Genomic DNA, 8771 nt, shown 5'->3' with positions numbered 1-8771 from the left:
AGAGAAATTGAAGAAGGGCTGTCACTCAGTGGAAGACCCTACAATTTGCATGCAAAAGGTCCCAGGTTCCATCCCTGGCATCTCCAGATAGGACAGGGTAAGACTCCTGTCTGGGACCCTGGAGAGCCACTGCCAGTTATCCTAAACAATATTGAGTTAGATGGACCAACTCAGTATAAAGTAGCTTGCTGTGTTCCTATGATAACTAATTGGTGGCACCTTGTATAGTGGCAATATTCCATGGAATACTAGATGCTAAGAAGAAACAATGGGATGGCTCTCACTTTCGTGCTTTCCCTGTGAAGTCCTGGAGCCATCAGGATGGCTACTATTGGCAACAGATGTTTGTTTAGATGCATCTGTCAAGAGGCACATCTTATGATCTTATGACCTACAGGCTGAATATCAAGGAGAAATCCTAACAGATTTGCAATTTAGAAGAAAGGATGTGCTATAAAAATGAGTACAGGTGTCTCCACTATGGGTGCAACCTTATGGTCCATGAGTCAGCCCCTCAGGGGCCATAGGATAAATCAGAAATTTCCTTCCAGAATTGGAGATGGGGCTCTGATCTCAGATCCCCCCTCCCTGACTCTGAAGAAAGATCCAAGCCGCTCACCGCTCTGACCTCAGAGCTCCAACACCTGTGAAGTGGGAAAGGAGTGGATGGAGCAGGGGAGGATCCTAAGTAGCAGGATCAAAAGCCCTCCCAACCATACTCCTAGGGGATCTCTACACCTCAAATTTATTGCGCATTCATGGTTGTTCACTCACTGAATTGTGCGGGTCCTTTACATGACATCGTCGTTGTCCAATCATTATTCTACTATTTCCTTCCACCTATCCAGTGTTTTCCTCAAACGGAAAAAATGGGGTATTTTTCCAGATATGTACAACTGGAGTGCCATGTCCTCCCCACGTATTTCTCTCTTAGCATGAATGAAGCACGGAGTGTGGTTGTTGGGGGCGTGGTCATGATGTCGAAGGTGGTGACAAAGGCCTGATGGGGGTTCAGCCTTCCCGCTCCTGCGCCATTTTGGCTCCTTGCCATTTTCAACCTGCCTGTTCAAAGCAGAGTGGCAGCAAGGGGAGGTTGGCAGAGCAGAGCAGCAGCAGAGGGGCTGAGCGGCAGGGACGGGCCAAAAGCATGGAAGAGGGAGGCAGGGCCTGGGGAGACTGGGGGGGCTGTCCGCGTGTCAGTCCCCATCCACCAGTAATGTGCAAGGGGAGGGAAAGGGGCAGGAACCCAGGCACAAGTATCACTGAACCTGGAGCATGTGCAATGCCTCTTCACGGAAACATAACGCTATAGGAATGGCCATCTACAGAGAAGGGAGTGTGTGTCAAGGGAATCAGTTGTGATCCTGCATTTAAAAAGGAAGTGGAAAGCCCCATTTTAAATGCAGGATTTTAGGCTGGTGTAGAAATCCCCCTAAGTGGTCAGAAATTTAGACCAATCCCAGAGCTGGTCTAGATTCAGTGCTCTTATTCAATGGGATAGAATTTTTTTGGTGGTGGTGGTGGTGGTGGTGATGGGGAACCAGGAGGAAAAGCTGTGAATGATGTACATCCTTCCCTTCTGCAGGATCCTGGCAGGGCATTAGATGCCCCAGACGCTCTGACCTCAAAGCACTCGGACACCATCTATAGGATTGCCCTGTAAGGGTCAGGGACAGATATTCATATGATTTTTCTTGACTCAGCGATCCCATTTTTTTCTGTGACCCCATTGTTTTTTTCTGGTTCTCTTCATATGCATGCTGAATTCAAAATATCACCATTACCTTTTTTTTTAAAGAAGGATTTAACAGTCTTCTCAGCCATATGGGGTCAAAAGCCATAAGCATCCTAACCTTTGTACTCAGTAGTGAGTAGTGAAAATGTGCATAATGTCAGCTAGCACCACTGCGTCAAGAAAATTAGGAGAAAGACAACATTGTCTGAAGCTTATTATACTGCCCCCCCCCCCCCGCAAAGCTCAGCCATCAAGGCAGTGCATGGATACAAATGAGACACTTACATAATGCTATTCTATTTGAAGTGTGACAAAAAGCTGGAATTACTAAGTTACTATTCAAGGTGCTATTTTGCCTTCTCCCTTAAAGCAAAACTTTATTATATTTTATTAACTGCTTAAAAAGGACAATTATGAAATTGCTCAGACCTAGGCATGTCTACATTTAAAGGATGACAACCCATGATATATGATAACTGGCATTTTTAGTTGCTTTTTGTTTTTTAGAAGTAGGCAAATAACTGGAATAAATTAGCATCCTCTCTAAATTCCCTTTCAATTTCCATAGCCTGGATTTCAGTCTAATCTCAGTTGAGCACAGATGTACCCAAGTGGATTTCAAGCTGCACTGTGCATTGCATTACTCTGATTTTGACATGGTCTTTAGCCAGCCTATTGACATTAAGACCATTTCTATTTTCAGATGAGTGCTCTGCATCAGTGTGCATCATGGGCAACTAAGATTGTGCTCCTGTACTCAGTTGCAAAACCTCGTGGTTTTTTAAACACATATGAGCTTCACATTTGAAAGTGGCTCTGTCAGCCTCTGTGATAACAACACTATTCTTCTGATCATGTTGAAACTGGTCTGTAGAGACCTGGGTTCAAGTCTTTGCTCAGCCATGAAGCTTACTGGGTGGCCTCAGGAGATAGAATCTTTAGAACATAAGGACATAAGAAAAGCCATGCTGGATCAGACCAAGGGTCCATCTAGTCCAGCATTCTGTTCACACAGTGGCCAACCAGCTGTTGACCAGGAACCCACAAGCAGTTTCAGGGCATGAGCACAACAGCACCCTCCCACCCATGCTCCCCAGCAACTGGTGTACTGGTACTGGAGGTAGCACATAGCCATCAGGACTAGTAGCCATCTTTCTTTTGTCAGAACCCAGATTCCTTTTCTGAGTTGGGGGGCTATGCCATCTTCACTAATACTTATATTTGGTCCTAGCCTTTGTTTTTATTAGGTTATAACCAACTACTGTTCCCTGCTGACTGAAGGCTCTTTGATCTAGCGGAGGCCTCTGTCAGCAGAATGGGAAGGGAGGCAATTTTCACCAAATTCTCCTTGGCCCACCTCCCACATATTTCAAACAGTCCCCTAACCCTCTTGAGCAGATTGTGGGCAAAGGGTGCTGCAGGCTGGGGTGGATGGCGTGAGGGAATCAGCGAAAATCACCTCCCTCCCTATTCTACTGATGGAGGTCTCTGCAGGATCAAAGAGCCATCCATCAGTGGAGAGACACCAATTGCATACAACCCAGTATTTCCTTATTTTTGTAAAACCCTCAGTGTACAAGGTGCTTTATAGAGTATTGACTCTCTGGCTATACTGATATATTATCATATTTGCTACTGAGAGACACCAGCCTGCTTCTTTTTATGCATATAAGTGTAATGCTACTACAATGAATATTTCTGGTGATATGGGTTGTTTAATTGTTGGGTTAATCTATGCAAGAGAAATTGATTAATCTTTCCCTCTCACCTTACCCCAGATATTTCCATTTTCCTCATGCCTTTAGCATTGCCATGAGAAGGGTCTCCATTTTTTTTACACATTGTTCCATTCTGATTACCATCTCCATCCCACAAATGAAAGTCTATAACAAGAGGAATTGGCATTACGGTGCTGCTATAATTCATTCTCTTGACAAAGATAGAAATGAGAACTGACAACGGCATAAAATAAATCCATTCTTATTCTGGTGCCTCAGTCAGATTGCAATAGAAACCAGAAGACAGCACAATGTTAATTCATTCATATTGTGACAGAGATGAGAAATGGTTCGAGCAAAGCCATCTCCTTTGTTTTTAGAAATACTTGTACCAGAAGTACACATCATAGCTAAGCTGGTACTTCTGTGCAGCAGCCTCACAACACCCAGATGTGTTTTTAGTGACGGTATTCAGGAGACCGAAAAAGAAACTGCAACACTTTTTTAAAACAAGAGCTGAAGCTGTAGTCTTCTGGTACAGAATGGTTTTATATACTGACACATTGATAACCAATAAAAAAGTATGAGGGCTACGTAAGCATGCTGAAATAGTAAACAGAGCAAGTTTGGACATCTTAAGAGATACCTTTTGTTTAGCAGCTGAATAGGAGTGAACAAACGCTTAACTTGTGTAGCTAGTATCATATTAAGTCCAGTCTATACAGTCACACCCATTTTTTTGCCCACCACCTTACAGAAGCTTAACTGTACAGGACCTCTCAAATTCAGAAAACAAGTTACTATGTAATTCATCTCCAATATGTGTCACTGTGGCTTAGTTAGCAGAATGCGTGTCTGCTTTAGACTAGGGAATGGGGAGAAATTAGTTCAGTTCCCCTTTTAATGTGAACTTAACAAATTTTGCACTTTTGAACCACTATGTAAATCAAAACTTAGTTATTCTTTGAAATGTACACTTCTCTGAATTTTGCAACAGAGTCCTCCAATCGGAAGAATGCATTCAAAAATGCATATAAAAATAACATTAGAAGTACATTATATTAGGAAAATTGCTAGCACAAAATGTGTATATTAGGCAAAAATGCATACAAAAAGCATGTATTAGGAGAAATATGTAGAAAAATGCTTATGCATTTTCAAGCAAACTTTGTTTTTGGTCAAAGTCTGGGATGAACTGAATTTAGGACTGGAGACATTCTCAAAATTCAAAATGACATGAACCGAATATTGGGAAATTAAGGAATTGAAATTGACAGGTTTGTCCATTCCTACTATATACCTATTGAATATAGAATCCTGACTCCTATCTGAGTCTCATCTCCTCATCAGAAAATAATGATAATAGCAATGCTCTGGTTGTTTATGTATGCCCTCAAGACAAACTCTAGGAAATAAATGCCAGAAAGAAGTTTCTTGCTTCACCGAGGCCCTGGTGCCTGCCTGGGAAGTAGTCCAGTCTACCCAACACTCACCCTAACTTGATTCTTAACCCTAATTTTCTTGTGCAATTGAAACATTGCCCCATCCACACGGTGTAGTAAAAGTCAGTAGGCAAGGCATCGTGATGACCCACGCAGTCTGTTTCACCAACCTAGGCTTCACCGAGGCACTGCTTCCTGCCTTGGAAGCCCGGTCTCCCCAACCCTAAACCTAACCCGAGTCTTAGACATAATGTTCTTGTGCAAGTGAAACATCCCCCAGTCCTCAGGGTGTATGAAATAGGGATGGCAGAAAATTCCACAACGGATCTCGGTGAGGCCGAATGCCAGTACATTCGGCCCCCCGAACTCTGTGTCGGAACGGCCTGCCACCCCCCCGCAGATCCCCCCTTGGACAAGACTTACCTGGGGCGGATCTTCCGGGCGGCGGCGGCTCCGGTGGTGGCTCCGGCAGTGGTGCGGCAGTGGCGGCTGCAGCGGCTGGTCTTCCGACCGGCTGCCGCCGCCGCCATTTTCAGTGTTAAAAAAAAAAAGACGTGATAGGCTACGTAAAGATTTACGTAGCCTATCATGGCTAGGTTTAAAAAAAACAACAACATGATAGGCTACGTAAATCTTTATGTAGCCTATCATGTCTGATTTAAAAACAAAAACAAAAATGCGCGTACGCAAATGGCGGCAGCTACAGCCGCCGCCATTTGCGTTCTTTATTTTGGCCCGTCTTAGTCTACGTAAATATTTACATAGACTAAGACGAAGACAAGAAAGGGGAACGCAAGTAGGGTTCGCTATGCTATTTGCATTCCCCTTATTTTCGCTGTCTTAGTCTACATAAATCTTTACGTAGACTAAGACAGGCCAAAATAAGGAACGCAAATGGCGGTGGCTGTAGCCGCTGCCATTTGCGTACGTGCGTCTTTGGTTTTTTTTAAGTCAGACGTGATAGGCTACCTAAAGATTTACATAGCCTTTCACGGCTGACTACAGGGACGCAAACAGCGGCGGCTATGGCTGCCACCATTTGCATCCCTGCTAGCCAGCGGCTGGATGTCCGGCTGCTGGCGGAGCCGGCCGGCGGCTCCATGGAATCCCTGCGGAGTGGAGCCGGCCGGCCAGGATTCTGGGGGGAGGGACGGTGTGCCTCCCTACCCAGCGGAACCCGGGGGAGGCAGGTAAAGGCAATTTCATACATCCCTAGTATGAAAAGAGGGTAAGCAAGCCATCCTGGTGGCCCACTCAGTCTGTTTCACCAAGCTAGGCTTCACCAAGCCCCTGGTTCCTGCCTCGGATGCCCACTCAACCCAAACATAACCCCATCTTGAGCCTTAACCCTAATTTTCTTGTACAACTGAAACATCCCCCCTCCACACAGTGGACTAAAAGACAGTGGGCAAGCCATCTTGATGGCCCATTCCATCTGTTTCACCAAGCTAGGCTTCACTGATGCCCTGGGTCCTGCCTCGGAACCCCAGTCTCCCCAACCCAAACCTTAACTTGAGTCTTAAACCTATTTTTCTTGGACAACAGAACCATCACCCCATCCACATGGTGCACTAAAAGACAGTAGGCAAGCTATCCTGATGGCCCACTCAGTCAGTTTAGCCAAGCTCGGCTTCGTTGAGGCAGTAAGCCCAGTGCCCCAATCATAACACTAACTGGGGTCTTAACCCTAACGTTCTTGTGCAACTGAAACATTGCCCTGTCGACACGGTGTAAGAAAAGACAATAGGCAAGCCATTCTGGTGGCCCACTCAGTCTGTTTAACCAAGCTAGGCTTCACTGAGGCCCTGGTTCCTGCCTGGGAACAGAGTCTCCCCAACCCTAACCCTATCTTGAATCTTATAGGGGTGTACGAATGACTTACCCTGTTCCACTGGGGCTGTCCGCTGGGGTGGAGAGGCAATCTGTCCCTCCCCCCTGGAATCCTCCCCAGCCAACTTCACGGGGAGCCCACACAGCCGACGGCTGGGGCCGCCCATAGCCGGACTTCCATCTGCTGCTGGGCTGTGGCCACAAATGGCGGCCACTACATTTGCATCCCTGCCTTTTGCCGTAATAGGCTACATATATGTTTACGTAGCCTGTCATGGCTACCACAGGGACACAAATGGCATCCCTGCATTAGCCATGATAGGCTACATAAATACTTACATAGCCTATCACGGCTAAAGTGGAATCATAATGGCGGCCGCAGACTGGGACAGCCATTTGTGGGGCAGGGGACAGTTGACAAAGGTAGGCTCCGTCCCGGGGCGATTCCGTGGGGTGGCAGGGGGGATTGCTCCATTTTGCCATGACTCCAGGGGGCCTCACTGGAGTCCATGGCGGAATTCTCTAACATCCCTAGAATCTTAACCCTAATATTCTTGTGCAACAGAAACATCCCCCAGTCCACACAGTGAACTAAAAGACAGGAGGAGAATCATCCTGATGGCACAATATGTTTTGCCATGCTAGGCTTCACCAAGGCACTGGTTCATGCCGGAGAAGCCAACTGTTGCCACTGCTAACCCTAACTGGAGCCTTAACCCCAATTTTCTGGTGCAACTGAAATATCCCCCTGTCCAAATGGTGTACTAAAAGTTAGTCGGCAAGCCACCCTGATGACCCACGCAGTCTGTTTCCCCACGCTAGGCTTCACCAAGGCCCTGATTGCTGCCTTGGAAGCCCAGTTTGCCCAACCCGAACCCTAAATTGAGTATTAATCCTAACGTTCTTGTGCAATTGAATCATCCCCCCGTCCACAGAGTAGGGATGTACGAAAGACTTACCTTGCTCCAGGCCGGGCAATCCGTGGGTGGGGGGGAGGCGCTCTGTCCCACCCCAGAATCCTCCCCGGCTGGCTCCGTGGCTCCCCGGCTGGCTCCACGGGCATAGCGGCTGCCATTTGCGTCCTTGCAGTCAGCCGAGATAGGCTACATAAGTATTTGCATAGCCTATCACGGCAAAAGGAAGCCACGCAAATGGCGGCTGCTAAGGCAGCCACCATTTGCGGATGCAGCAACCTGGCAGTGGTCGGGAGATCAGCTGGAGCCACCGCTGCCAGAGCCGCCGCCACCACCAGAGCCACCGCCAGAGCCGCTGCCACCACATACGCTCCGTCCCAGTCTCCCAAAGCCTAACCCTAACCCCTAATTTTCTGATGCAACTGAAACATCCCCCTGTCTACACAGGATACTAAAAGACAGTGGGCAAGCCATCCTGATGACCCACCCCGTCTGCTTCACCAAGCTAGGCTTCACCGAGGCCATGGTTCCGGCTTGCGAAGCCCACTCTCCCCAGCTAGGGATGTACGAAAGTCACTTACCTTTTCACGGAATCTTTCGCAGTGGGGGGGAGGCGCTCCGTCCCTCCCCCCAGAATCCTCGATGTGGGAGAGGCGATCCAGTCCTCCCTCCCAGAATCCTCGACGGCCGGCTCCACTCTGCAGCCAGGCCGCGGAGCAGCTGGCCAGGGCCATCCACAGCCGGATTTCCAGCCACGGACGGGCTGCTGCAGATGCAAATGGTGGCCACCGTAGCGGCCGCCATTTGCATACAGCCAGGCAGCCATGATAGCCTACGTAAGAATTTACGTAGCCTATCACGGCTAACCCCCCCAAAAAAAAACCAGAGTACGCAAATGGCGGCAGCTACGGCGGCCGCCATTTGCGTTCTCTATTTTTCGCCGTTCTAGCCTACATAAATATTTATGTAGGCAATTACGGCCAAAAAAAAGGGAACCAGCCACCGGAGCCGCTACTGGAGCCGCTGCCGCCGCTGCTGCCGAATCTGCCACATCCGCCCCATGTAAGTGCCGTCCCGGGGGATTCCGCAGGGGGGGTGGGAGGCAGGAGGCCGTTCCACTCACTGGAATCCG

Source organism: Heloderma suspectum, chromosome 7, assembly GCF_057233095.1.
Source record: "Heloderma suspectum isolate Gila_16-S chromosome 7, 16-S_ref, whole genome shotgun sequence".
In the NCBI taxonomy this organism is placed as follows: domain Eukaryota; kingdom Metazoa; phylum Chordata; class Lepidosauria; order Squamata; family Helodermatidae; genus Heloderma; species Heloderma suspectum.
The sequence above is the reverse complement of the archived record's forward strand: the minus strand, read 5'-3'. Positions refer to the sequence as shown.